The 13,803-nt window shown below is 40.5% G+C and overlaps 1 protein-coding gene across 3 annotated transcripts in view; it reads right to left on the bottom strand.

Moving 5' to 3' along the window:
* The window catches only part of LOC113015603 (microtubule-associated protein 2), a 50,224-nt gene that overhangs the window by 30,502 nt on the left and 5,919 nt on the right, over positions 1-13,803 (bottom strand). For all 3 annotated transcript variants that reach the window (XM_026157637.1, XM_026157638.1, XM_026157639.1), the window contains exon 2: positions 6,008-6,071. The gene's annotated coding sequence lies outside the window, so the exon portion shown is untranslated. The remainder of the gene's footprint in view (positions 1-6,007; positions 6,072-13,803) is intronic.

The raw sequence follows: 13,803 nt of genomic DNA, 5'->3' as shown, positions 1-13,803 counted from the left end.
GTCTGAACACCATACAGGTGTTTTTTTTTCTTGTTTTTATGCCACTTCATTTTTTAGTTCTTTTACTTGTTTTTTTTACACTACTTTTTGACTGTTTGTATGTGAAAAGTATTTAATAAATAAATAAACTTACTTAATTACTTACAACACTTGGAGGCTGAGGTACAGCTTTGCCAGGATCCTCAGATACGCACATATCGACAGACAGTTAAAGAAAAGAAAACTATGTGAATTAAAGACAGCGTAACGAAGCCCTATAGCTGTGAAATACATCAAAGCTCGTTTTGGATGTATCTCCTGAAGGCTCAGTGCTAATAATTTCGGGTTTTTTTAGCTTATTATTTCGTTTTTATTATGGTATTAAAGAGTGGAGGCAAATCTCTACCAGCCTACCGTGCCCACCAAGTAGACAGTGGACCATTCATGATCATGAAGAGCTGGAATTACACTTGTGAACTGAATAACTTTCTATTATTGACACATCAAACAAACGGCTGCCAGGACAAACAGGACAACTGTGACATGTTTACACAGCACGAGCTCGCCGCCGTGTTTCTCAAAACTTCCTGTCTGTCAGCCCAAGCCCTCTCTTTATTACCCAAACTGAAGTGAATTTTGATGCCAATTACTGCACTACCGCACTTGTATACACCTACACCTACGCACACAATCTGCTAGAAATCAACTGACACGTACACAAACACCCACCGGCTCACGCAAACAAACACAGCTCAAATGCATCCAGAAGTCGTTGCTTAGGAGCGAGCGCGTTGTTAACACAAGCTAGATATAGAAACAGATGGTTGTGAAATCTCCGTCCTGCCGCTCGCTCTGTCATTTCTCTCTCTGTGACGCCACTCAAACACATATCAGCGGGAAAACACAAGATTAGACTTTCAGCTTAATGACTCCTTTTTGGCATACAAAAATATCCGTCATGACACCAACGCAAACAATCATTTCTCTTCTTTGTGAGCATAATTCCCCCTCTATTATATTTAAATATATATATATATATACAGTGGGGAAAAAAAGTATTTAGTCAGCCACTGATTGTGCAAGTTCCCCCACTTAAAATGATGACAGAGGTCAGTAATTTGCACCAGAGGTACACTTCAACTGTGAGAGACAGAATGTGAAAAAAAAATCCATGAATCCACATGGTAGGATTTGTAAAGAATTTATTCGTAAATTAGGGTGGAAAATAAGTATTTGGTCACCTCAAACATGGAAAATCTCTGGCTCTCACAGACCTGTAACGTCTTCTGTAAGAAGCTTTTCTGTCCCCCACTCGTTACCTGTATGAATGGCACCTGTTTGAACTCATCATCTGTATAAAAGACACCTGTCCACAGCCTCAAACAGTCAGACTCCAAACTCCGCCATGGCCAAGACCAAAGAGCTCTCGAAGGACACCAGGAAAAGTATTGTAGACCTGCACCAGACTGGGAAGAGTGAATCTACAATAGGCAAGAAGCTTGGTGTGAAAAAATCAACTGTGGGAGCAATCATCAGAAAATGGAAGACATACAAGACCACTGATAATCTCCCTCGATCTGGGGCTCCACGCAAGATCTCATCCCGTGGGGTCAAAATGATCATGAGAACGGTGAGCAAAGATCCCAGAACCACACGGGGGGACCTGGTGAATGACCTGCAGAGAGCTGGGACCAAAGTAACAAAGGTCACCATCAGTAACACACTACAACGGCAGGGAATCAAATCCCGCAGTGCCAGACGTGTTCCGCTGCTGAAGCCAGTGCATGTCCAGGCCCGTCTGAAGTTTGCCAGAGAGCACATGGATGATACAGCAGAGGATTGGGAGAATGTCATGTGGTCAGATGAAACCAAAGTAGAACTTTTTGGTATAAACTCAACTCGTCGTGTTTGGAGGAAGAAGAATACTGAGTTGCATCCCAAGAACACCATACCTACTGTGAAGCATGGGGGTGGAAACATCATGCTATGGGGCTGTTTTTCTGCCAAGGGGACAGGACGACTGATCCGTGTTAAGGACAGAATGAATGGGGCCATGTATCGTGAGATTTTGAGCCAAAACCTCCTTCCATCAGTGAGAACTTTGAAGATGAAACGAGGCTGGGTCTTCCAACATGACAATGATCCAAAACACACCGCCCGGGCAACAAAGGAGTGGCTCCGTAAGAAGCATTTGAAAGTCCTGGAGTGGCCTAGCCAGTCTCCAGACCTCAACCCCATAGAAAATCTGTGGCGGGAGTTGAAAGTCCGTGTTGCTCGGCGACAGCCCCAAAACATCACTGCTCTCGAGAAGATCTGCATGGAGGAATGGGCCAAAATACCAGCTACTGTGTGTGCAAACCTGGTAAAGACCTATAGTAAACGTTTGACCTCTGTTATTGCCAACAAAGGTTATGTTACAAAGTATTGAGTTGTATTTTTGTTATTGACCAAATACTTATTTTCCACCCTGATTTACGAATAAATTCTTTACAAATCCTACCATGTGAATTCATGGATTTTTTTTTCACATTCTGTCTCTCACAGTTGAAGTGTACCTCTGGTGCAAATTACTGACCTCTGTCATCATTTTAGGTGGGGGAACTTGCACAATCGGTGGCTGACTAAATACTTTTTTGCCCCACTGTATATTTGACAATAGTCAAGCTGATCCTCTGGCTGAGTGCAGTCACTTAGAGCTGGCTCCCTGGGCCCCATGAGTCATGGGAAAACTGAGTGTGAAATGTCATGGGGGCATTTGAGCAGAAGTAGTGAATCTGGCAGCAGGTTTCCTGCTTTTGCTTTTTCTTTTCTTTATGTCACTTTAAAAGCTCTCATTAAGCCAGAGTTTATCAGCGATGTCTCTAGTAGGTTACTGTGTCTGATGTGGGCCTGTCTGATCATTACTGTGTTTTCTTTGAAAGTAAAATCTCAGCCCACACAAATATATCAACAACAGTGATCACAAAACGGTGTATAACTGAACACAGTAGTGCAATTTTTAACCAGGTCTTCCCATTAACACCTGACCTGTCCAGAGGGTCAGTCAATGAGCTCGTCAATAGCTTCAATGCTAACATGTTAAATGTAATGGACACTATTGCTCCCATTAAGGTGAAGGTTATCTCTGGAAGGAAAAAGTCTCCATGGAGAAACTCCACACTGGTGAAAAATGAAAAAAGAGAGTGTAGGAAAGCTGAGCGCAGATGGAGAAAAACAAACCTCCAGGTTCATTATGACATTTATAAAGAGAAACTTCACAATTATAATTTACAACTGAGGAATGCAAGGAGGTCCTACTTCTCTGACATCATCACTAAAAACAGCCATAATGCTCGGGTCTTATTTTCTACAGTTGACAGGCTAACAAACCCTCCTGTGTCAGTGGCAGCTGAACTTCATTCGACCATGGCCTTCAATGACTTTGCCAAATTCTTCACTGAAAAAATCCAAAAGATTAGACAAGCAATTGGTACATCAACAGCAGATCCAGACTATGTACTGTGTCCACCAAAAAACTGTTTAAACACCATGAAACAGTTTCAACCTATTAACAGCAAAGACCTGGAGGACATCTTAGGTCAACTGAACTCCTCCTCCTGCTGTTTAGATGTCCTGCCAACAAGTTTTTTCAAAAAGGTCTCAAAGACTTTAGAGTCAGACCTGTTACAGATCGTCAACTTTTCTTTATTATCAGGTGTGTTTCCAGAATCACTAAAAACTGCTGTAATCAAACCTATACTGAAAAAGGACAATCTTGACAAGACACAAATGAACAACTACAGGCCGATCTCAAATCTCCCGTTTTTAAGTAAGATCATTGAAAAAGCAGTTTCTCAACAGCTCAGTTACTTCTTAAAACAGAATAACTGCTACGATGCCTTCCAGTCAGGTTTTAGACAGAACCACAGCACTGAAACCGCTCTGACCAAAGTGTTTAATGACATATGTCTGAATACAGACAGTGGAAAAATGTCAGTCCTAGTTTTACTGGATCTCAGTGCAGCATTTGATACAGTTGACCACAACATATTACTCAAACGACTGGAGAACTGGACAGGTCTTTCAGGAACTGTACTAAACTGGTTCAAAACATACGTAGAAAACAGGAAATACTTTGTATCAATAGGTAACTTCACATCTGAGCAGACAAGTATCACATGTGGAGTTCCCCAAGGTTCCATCTTGGGACCCCTTCTGTTTAACATCTACATGCTCCCACTGGCACAGATTATAAACAACAACAAAATAAACTATCACAGCTATGCAGATGACACACAAATATATATCACAATGTCACCAGGAGACCGAGGCCCTGTACAGGCTCTTGGTAAATGCATTGAGGAAATCAATGACTGGTTGTGCCACAATTTTCTCCAGCTAAACAAAAACAAAACTGAGGTAATAGTCTTTGGCGCCAAAGAAAAACGATTACAGGTCACCAGAGAACTTCAATCTATACATCTAAAAACCACAAACCAGGCGAGAAATTTGGGTGTAGTGATGGATGCAGACCTAAACTTAGAAAAACACATTAAGACAATAACAAAGTCAGCTTACTATCACCTCAAGAATATATCAAGGATAAAAGATCTGATGTCTCAACAGGACCTGGAAAAACTAGTCCATGCATTCATCTTTAGTAGGCTTGATTACTGTAACAGCATCTTTACAGGTCTACCTAAAAAATCAGTCAGACAACTACAGCTCATTCAGAACTCTGCTGCTCGAGTCCTCACTAAGACCAAAAAAGTGGACCACATCAGTCCATCTCTGAGGTCCTTACACTGGCTGCCTGTCCGTCAGAGGATAGACTTTAAAGTTCTGATGCTGGCCTATAAAGCTCTGAATGGTTTAGGACCAAAATACATCAATGACCTCCTGACCCAGTATGAACCATCCAGATCCCTCAGGTCATCTGGATCCGGTCTTTTATCAGTTCCCAGAGTCAGAACCAGACACGGAGAAGCTGCATTCAGCTTTTATGCTCCTTATATCTGGAACAAACTCCCAGAAAGCCTCAGATCAGCTGAAACACTCAGTTTATTTAAATCCAGGTTGAAGACTCACCTGTTCTCAGCTGCATTTGAATAAAGCACCAAATCCACACTTTAAGCTTAAATTTCAAAACTTACATTTAACTACTGATTTTATCTACTGTTCTGATTTTATCTGTTTTGATTTTATATACTGTTGTTTGTTTGTTTGTTTGTTAATTAGTTAGTTAGTTTATTTGATTGTTTTATTCAATTTTAAATCATGCTTTTTATTTGTTCTTGTTTCTAATGTCTCTGTAAAGCACTTTGAATCACCTTGTTGTTGAATTGTGCTATACAAATAAACTTGCCTTGCCTTGCCTTGCCTTGCCTAGGTTTATATGTATATAAGGTGGCTCTGCAGATGGCAGCGATGGTGCGTCATTTTATCTCATGGAGGTAAAATCGGATGGAGCACATTTATTAAGTTGTTCAAGACTAGAGTAGAAAACAACTCATCGCTCTCCGCTGACTTTGTTTTGCATGAAACTGCATCCTTGTCAAACTGAAACATGCTTAGCTGCAGCGTGACATGCAAAAATGAGTTTCATATAAGTTGCTGAACATTATTTCTGTAATATTGTAGGGTCTACACCTACTTCTAAATTGCATTGAGATGCCACTTATAAATTTAAATATCCACTTTTTAAATAAGTGGATAAAGTTCTTTTTAAGTAAAGTTTTTTTTGTTGTTGCTGTAGTTCAGGTTGTATTAGCATGGTATTTATATCATTGAGCCAGCTGTGGGTAACATTATTATGTTCACAAGGGCCCTAGCTGTGTCCTGTATGGAAAAATGTTATGTTTGTAGCCGACTGTTCCCCTATGCCATGCTTTTCAGAGCATGAGTCACTGTGTCTATGTTCTTTGTTCTGGAGTGAAATAACTCATCAGCCATTCATGAATTTATTCAATGTTGTTACTGTAACACCTTTGAAGCTGTGTTTTTAACTAAAATACTGAGAAGAATTCATGTTAAAACTGTGTTGGCTTACCGAAGTTGAAAAGCTGTCGTCGGTGATCAATGAGATAGGAAAGCGACGAGCTGAGGCGTCTTCTCTGTGAGGGAAAAAAAGAATACATGTTAGGACATCATTAAACTGTGGAAAAATATGTTTAACTTGTAACATCCTTCTCTCTAAAAGAGGAGCTGTGTGTCACTGGGTCAGAAACAAGCCTAAGCTGCTTTAATTCACCAACATCTTTACATTTAAACCTCTGAATCATGTCTAGCTAGTCCTGAATCAAATGAGGGGCGTTTTCTACATGACAGCTTTCATTTTGGACTGTGCTTGAAGCAGCCGGGCGGGAGACATGCAGCTTAGCTCTGTCACCTGGAGTCTGCCGGCAGCGTTAATCCGATCGTCAGCGTGGCCTTTCCTCTCTTTTAAGCTGCCGCTGATGCACAACAACAAAGCCAGAGATGATCTAATCTATTCACAGTGTCAGCACGTGTGAATATTTTTTGCCTGTCTGGGTGTTTTATTTTCTCATTATGGGCTTGAGTGTCATTGCAAGCATTGTTTTATTGTTGTTGTTATTGCACATGCTTTCTTTTGCAAAACCATATGAAACAAATGGTTTTGTTCTCTAACAAGATCGTACTGTTTGGTTTTCCTTCAAAAAAGCAAGATTTCCTTTTAATCTGTAACTGACTTTGTAGGGTAAGTGGGTTAAGGTGTAGGTTAGCATACGTTAAAAGTGATAATGGGGAAATTTTAGCTAGCTTGGCTCTGGTAAAAGTTGACAAAAACCAACTATCAGCACTTCTAAAGCACAACTCTCATTTCTTGAGAGAAGCAGATGTGGATCAAAAGCACCAAAACTGCAGTTCCTCTAATGGCCACTTGAGGGTGCCCCCAAAGGCGATCAATATCCATTGACGCCCATGTTAAAACTTTACAGCAGAAACAAACATGTTTGGAGACTGACATGAAAAACTCTTTTGGTATCTACTACGAATTTCCCCAAGTACTTTGATAAATTTTCACTATGTAAAGTTCTACAACGTGGTCGCAGTTTTTATGTGGCCAAAAAAAAAAAAAAAAATAGAAACAGAAGTCATTAGGATAGCTTCCAATTCAATTGTAGGGATGATAATATTCTAAAGAATAAATCAAAAATAATTATCTTCCACAAACAAGTGATTACAAGAGTGTGCATGCCAAACAGACGCACTCCATGGCGAGCTGCTTTTAAGATTTATCAAATTCTTGGATCGGACCGCTGGGGCTGAGCCAGGGGATGAGTTAAAGCTTAAGTCGGCCATGAAGAAACACAGATTTGCACGTTTGCTCTGCTTTGGGACTGTAAGGAGGCAGAACACAGAGCATCCTGTTAACATTAAAACAGTGTGAAAGGACCGTGGGGGAGTTCTGGAGCCAAAAACAGGCATTCGGAGAGAGACACCGAATGCAACAGAGGGCTGAATGAAGGAGAGAGAGGAGGGGAGAAGAGATTTTCCAAACAGGAAAGGGGGGGGGGGGGGGGAGTTATTAGAGTAGAAAGAATAAGAGGGGAAAAAGTGGGGAAAAGATAACTCACAGAGGAGGAAAGTCAAATATTTCCTTCTTTTTTTTTTTTTAAAAGAATGAACATCTCTGCAAGTGACAGAACAATGCCACTGTTATTAATGTTGTCTTGCTCGACAGTAATTTTTTGTGCTTATGCTATTAACCCATGTGGTCATGCTTAACTTATCAGCTTTAGCCTTTAGCTATTAAATTAAACCACAAGGTCTCTTGTAATTTAAGACATTTTCATTCGTCTGCTCAGTTGATGCACAGAGTAGGAAATGTATTTACTAATGCCGCTAATGCTTGCTGAAAACTATACTACTATTTTAGCAGTTTAAGGTTATAACCACATGTAAATTGTACAGAAAGCAGATTTTTATTATGAATGTTTAAAGTTTCTGAGTTACAGGTGAACTTTCAGTATTTCCCACGCAAAGACTTTATACTTTCAATTATATGGAAACTCATTTCTGTATGTTTGTTTATATGTCTTTAATGGTTCATCACCATATGCAATCAGATTACTAGTGGATAATCTCCTGGCCCTTATTTTGAAAACCCAGCCCTTGTGATATCCCACTAGTCTGCTTGCTGGACAGGTTCCTGTTGTGGCTGTCCTCTTTATTATTCAGCTGCTTTCCAAGAACCTGGAACTAGCAGAAAACAGTTTTCACACGACTCTTTGTCCTTCCTCTATAGCAGGGGTGGGCAACTCCAGGCCTCAAGGGCCGGTGTCCTGCAGGTTTTAGATGTGTCCTTGATCCAACACAGCTGATTCAAATGGCTAAATTACCTCCTCAACATGTCTTTCATTCTCCACAGGCCTGGTCTGTTGACCCAGGGTGATATCTAAAACCTGCAGGACACCGGCCCTCGAGGCCTGAAGTTGCCCACCCCTGCTCTATAGGAACCTCCTGGATACACCCTTACTAACATCAGAGGTTAAGAATTAAGAGGTTAAGCGTACTGATGATTGATAAGTCTGAGCATCTCTATAAAAGCATTAGTTTTGGCAGTTTGCAGGTCAGTAGCATTCAGGTGTGTGCTAACACAATGCCACAATATTCCCAGGAGTGGACATTTCAGTAAATTCACCATAACATCATAAATTCATAAATTCACCCTCAGCTTTCAATTCTGCTCCAGTCAGACCCAGAGATGTTTAAACTCCTCCACTTTGGGCAGCAACTCAGCTATAAATCAGGCGGAAATCCTTGGGCTACAATCCCCGGCTTCCAAAACTACCCTCTGGTACAATGAACATTAAAATTTTAAATATTTTCGCTTATTTTGCTTCAGTTCTATTTTTCTTTAATTAGTTATCCATCTGCATACAGACAGAACCAGATAAAAGGCAGGCAGGCTCTCTGAGGAAAGGCAGAGAAAGAAAAAAAAAACTAAGATCATACAGGAAGTAATGTCTCTTACAGAGGAGAGCTGCCCAGCCAGGGAGGCTTAGCCAGAAAGAGAAAGGGATGAAGGGAAAGAAAGAAACTGAGAGACGTATAGTTACAGCTCCGTCCAAAAATAACGGGAGCGTGACAGGAATAGAACCGCTGGACTGAGCACCACATGTTTTTAATGGTTACAGTAAATGATCCTGTCTCTCACACAGCAGCTGCCCTGTTTATGAAACCCAAATGTTCCTCAGCACAGTTCGTCATTCTTTTATTTTCAAAAGTGCATCCATCTTCATTACTCATGAGTAATTCATTATTAAGTGCAACTTTTCCTCACTGTAGGATGAAACCAATTAACAGGAGTTGCTTAACTGAGTAAAAAAGTATGTTTTTGGCCTTCTCATGACTGTCTCTTTGTCTCTGCAAAGCACCAGAATCAGCAAACACCCACTGATTTCCCCAGACTGCTTTTTAACAAAAACGATATATCTAAAGAGTTTCTTATCTTATCACCAAACTCATTAATTCAAGCTTTTACAGGATGATAATTTGACATCTTCACAATCTTATCAGTCATCCAAAGCGACTGTCAACCCACCAGCGCATCATCTTCATCGGTTTAAAAACAAACAAAAGAACAAAGTGCAAGGTGGAACAAACACGTCATTACTCATCAGCCCTTGGAAAGGTCGAACACAGATGACTAGATACTTTTTGTGCATCCTGACATCCAACTTGACCCGCATACGCCTCCCTGGAGGAGGGATTCCAAGTGGGTCAAACAGGGGGCAAACTGAGAGAAGACGGAGGAAGGATGGAGGAAGGCGGAGATGGAGGTCAGAGGGCGACATAATCCACAGATTTGCCCTCTTCATCAGAAATGAGGCAAACAGGAAATTAATACTTATTTTAGTGTCGTGTGAAAGGCCCCGACAAAACCTCGCTCAACTTCTCTGAAATGAGAAGAGGCAAAAAAAATGGCAGAAAGACACTTCCAGAATTATCTGGTTGTGTTTTAATTGAGCAGCCTCTCTGCATTATTGGCAGTTTCTAACTCTGGCAAATGACCTGCAGAGTCTTGGAGATCCAAATCCGAATTTCACACTGAAGCCTTTACAAACATACATTAACTAAAAATCAGTGGAGAAGACACTTGATCTGTCTCACTTGATCAGGTCAATTTCGACATTTCTTCAAAGGCAATTAACTGATCTTAATGCTGAAACCCTGAGAGAAAGCTCACAATGAGCCGTACTCTTATCCTATCCTTTGGATGCCAAGAAAACTCATAAATAAGCAGTTTTCCCCATCACAGCGTTCCCCCCTGAGCACAACATTAGCTCCAACCCCTCAACACGAAACCATGGCTCAGCCTGTACACTTCGTCATTTGCAAATCTCAGATAGGCTGCTTAAATTGCATCACTGTGCAAACAGTTGCTGCTGACTCTGCAAGCTTCTTTGCAACCCACTGTCACTTCAGTTCTTTTACTTTTGAAGATGTCTATTGTATTTGCTGATGTAGCTTGTCAGTAATGCTTTACCCACCACCAGGTGGTCCAAGAACAGCATTTCTGCCACATATAAATTACTGCAGCTGGCACGACCATCCAAAACTAAAGTGGCCTTCATAGAACTCATACATTTTTTGCTTTCTCAACAATGTCACAGATTATGATTAAGTTTAAAGGTTTGGCTGTGGCTCAGAAGGTAAAGCAGGCTATCCACCAATCAGAAGGTTGGAGGGTCGATCCTTGGCCCCTCTAAGTTATGTATCTTTGGGCACCCTGAGTTGCCCCTGATGCATTCGTATGTGAACATTAGATTAAAAGTGCATTAGAGGTGGGAATCACCATACATCCCATGATACGATATTATCACAATACTTAACGCACGATACGATATTATTGCAATTTTTTAAAATATTTTGCGATATTCAGATTCTGTACATAAAGGTAAACTTTATCAATATTCATTTTATCTAATATCAAAGTCTCACACTCAGTCTTTCTCTCATTTCAGTCAGTTTTATTGTTGACAAACTGAACGGCTTGTATTATAGTCTAGTCCAACTTAACTGAATGCAACCATCTGGTACAATTATAGCTATTCTGAACTATGCAACTTATGAAAACTATGCAGCCCATTCAGCAACTGAATAATTTGAAAGTAAATTAAAACAAAATATAATTTTACATTAAATAAAAAAGTTTTAAACTTAATTAAAATAAAACATGTCTTAAATTAAAATAAGTAAACTGTCATGTTTATTGCTGCCAAAAAAAGTTAAACACATTTGGACAGTGAAGGAATGTCAGGATTCTTGCTCAGAAAAAGGATCAACATGCTCTGAAGTCAGAGTTCTAGTCCCCAAAAACCTTGTTTGCAACAAAATATCGATTTCTGCTGTCCCTGTATCGATACATTATTAGCAAACAAAATATCACGATACTACACAGTATCGATTTCCCCCCCCACCCCTATTATGTATAGAAAAAAGCACTTGTATAATGACTGGGTAGCAAACTCTTTATTTTTGAAGCAGGGTTGTTTTAGAGGCAGGTTTTTATTTCTAATCCCTTGTGTTTGAAAAGTACCATCCACTGCAGCAAGATGTTTACTATAATTTCTGCTTCAGAGTTGGACATTTTCACACTGACGTCCATGGGGATTGACTCACTTTCGGAGCTGGCCCCTAGTGGCCATTGGCGGAACTGAAGTTCTTGGAACTTCAGCACTGGCAGATGTGAACACATCACTTAGTAGGTGAAAGGGCAGAATTGTCAGTCCTGTGATGAGTAGATGATCTCACAACATCCACAGAGGTGTCTTTAGAAGAAACACTGACAAGGATTACTTCTATTTTGAAACCACCTCTAATCATTTTCACTCTAGTTTTAAGAACAATCTCAGACAGTTTTTTTATGCAAAGCATCCATAAAGCACCTACAGGCCTGTATTTAGTGCCAAGGTTACTGAGGATAATGAGTATGGCTGCCACCTGATGACTTAGTAGCTTCTGCTAAACAGACTCCTACCTCCTCGAGCAAGTGCTAAAGGCTAAATAAAGACTGCACGTTCGTGTTGCTTAGCAATGCTGCTGTACTTTAAATCACTAAAGTGCCACTCGATTCTCCGGTTTTATTTTCAAAACCCACACAAAGATTTTCCTGAAATAATAATGAAAACATGCTGCAGGAAACGTGTTGCTCTATGGTAACAACGTGAGCGCTGAAGCTGCGGTCTGTGTTTGTGGCGTGTTTTGGTTCAAGCTGGTGATCCAGACAGATAATTTGACAGAGACTCTCCTCCAAGGTTTTTGCTTCCTCCCTTTTAACTTGGCCATCACCCCCGCTTCCTCATCTATAATTCACACAGGCAACCTACCTCCCTCCCCCCCACACACACAAACCTGTTCATACACAATCCCTCAGGCCACACGCAAACACGGGTATGTTTAATGCATCAAAGTCGCTATAGGAGTTCAAGGTGAAATCCATTCTGTAATATGCGCGGATACTGCACAAAGAAATAATTCAAGACAACTTTACAGGGAGTCTTTAATCCCCAATAAGTACTGCAAACTATGAGATTAGGCTTTGCACTTCTTTAACGTTCCTCTACATCATGTTGGTGTCGATAACCATTTCACATTTGGCATTAAACGCTTACGACTTCTCATTATCTTTCCATCGCCGCTGTGTAATTACCTCAGTGATTCATTTCGCCTTATTCCAATCACGACTCTCCATCTAGTCCTGAACTCTTTTATTCTGCAGGAGACTTGTAATCAGTGCAATCACACAGTGGTAAAGAGAGAGAAGGAAGGTGGCAGTTTTCGAAACTACAGAAGAGGTGAGCATCAGTGATCCCTGTGAAAACTATTAATGACTGTAGCACCAGTTTGGAGATGAAAAGGTGTACCTGAATGTTTTTTCTTTGTTAAGCCACTTAACACTGACCTGTGAATCGTCCAAGCATAAAAAGCCCCTTTTGTTAAAGAAACCATTTCTTTTGTTGAATTTATGAAAAAAAAATGTCAAAGATTACACAGTTTGACAGGTAAAATAGTATTTTTGCACCAACAAGATGATTCCCAAAGAGCTATTAGTTGAAAACCTGACATATCTCAGCATGGTGTGCAGTGTGTCCTTAAAAATATTTGAGTAAACTGGATGAAATAAGTATTGGACCTAATAAACTATCTATAGCAGATGATCAGTAGCTAAAAGTTATACCCTGGTGAAACAGGAAAAAAAATCCAACAATGACCTGACACAGGACCTGAGAGATGCATCTGGACTTCCAGGTCTGATGGAGTGATGAATCCACATTTTTTGGTTCAAATCATTGGCAGTATGTACAGAGGAGGACAGGAGAGCGGTACAACAGTGAGCGTCTACAGCCATCTGTAAAACATGTTGGAGGGGCTGTCATGGTTTGATGTGCATTTCAGCCAGCGGTGTTGGAGATCTTGTCAAAATTGGTGGAATTATGAACACAGAAAAGTACCATCACTTTTTGATCCACTGTTAAATACAATCTGAAAATCATCTGATTGTCAGCAGCTCAACTTTTCAGCATGACAATGATTGCAAACACACAAATACAGTAAAAGCATGGAACACTATAGTGGATCGGCCTCCCCAGAGCCCAAATCTCAACATTATTGAAGCAGTGTGGGATCTTGTTGACAGAGAACAGAACAAAAGGCAGAAACATCCAAAGAAGAGCTTTGAATGTCCTTCAAGAAGCCTGGAGAACTATTCCTGAAGACGACTTAAAGAAATGACAAGAAAGCTGCCTAAGAGAGTTCAGACTGTGCTGAAGAATAAAGGTGGTCCCACCAAATATTGACTTTCAGGCACATTAGAGT

This window comes from Astatotilapia calliptera, chromosome 23 (assembly GCF_900246225.1).
Source record: "Astatotilapia calliptera chromosome 23, fAstCal1.2, whole genome shotgun sequence".
NCBI classification, from domain to species: Eukaryota; Metazoa; Chordata; class Actinopteri; order Cichliformes; family Cichlidae; genus Astatotilapia; species Astatotilapia calliptera.
This window is presented reverse-complemented; position numbering and strand designations above follow the sequence as displayed.